This window comes from Triticum aestivum, chromosome 6B (genome assembly GCF_018294505.1).
Source record: "Triticum aestivum cultivar Chinese Spring chromosome 6B, IWGSC CS RefSeq v2.1, whole genome shotgun sequence".
Taxonomy (NCBI): domain Eukaryota; kingdom Viridiplantae; phylum Streptophyta; class Magnoliopsida; order Poales; family Poaceae; genus Triticum; species Triticum aestivum.
The window spans coordinates 37,910,262-37,910,833 of NC_057810.1; the positions used below are offsets into that span (position 1 = coordinate 37,910,262).

The window sequence follows — 572 nt, forward strand, 5'->3', positions numbered from 1 at the left end:
CTCCTCTATTCCTTTCTTCTTCTCCTCTTCTTTTTCTTCTTTTTTCCTCTTCTTATTTATTTCTCCTCTTCTTCCTCTTCTCTTCTTCTCCTTTCTTCCTCCTCTTATTTTCCTTTTTCCTCTCATTCTTTTAGTATTGCTTGTTTTAAAAAAAACATTCAAATAGAAAATTTCAAAAAGAAACAAAGGTTTTGCCCAATGCATTGTTCATATGAATACACAAACATTTGCATATTCTACAATAATTAATATCACCAAAAAAATCTATGAACAGAAAAAAAAACCTAACTTTTCTAAAAATCTATCTTTTGCATATATGAAAACATTAATACACATATGAACAAAAAATACATATATGAACAAAAACATGCTCTGAACAATTTTTTTATACATTTTGAATATCTACATACACATAGCCACATACATACACATATACATTGAACAAAAAAATTAAACTAATAAAAATGAAAAAAAACCAGAGCCAGTGCGGCGCGGCAGCTCACAGCGGGGGCGGCTAGATGACGATGGCGACGGTTGGGGCGGCGAGGGCGCCGGCGTGCGGGGGCGGGACG

General features: G+C 34.6%; 1 long non-coding RNA gene across 1 annotated transcript in view; it reads left to right on the forward strand.

Moving 5' to 3' along the window:
• The window catches only part of LOC123133633 (uncharacterized), a 21,899-nt gene that overhangs the window by 3,568 nt on the left and 17,759 nt on the right, over nucleotides 1–572 (forward strand). The window lies entirely within an intron of this gene.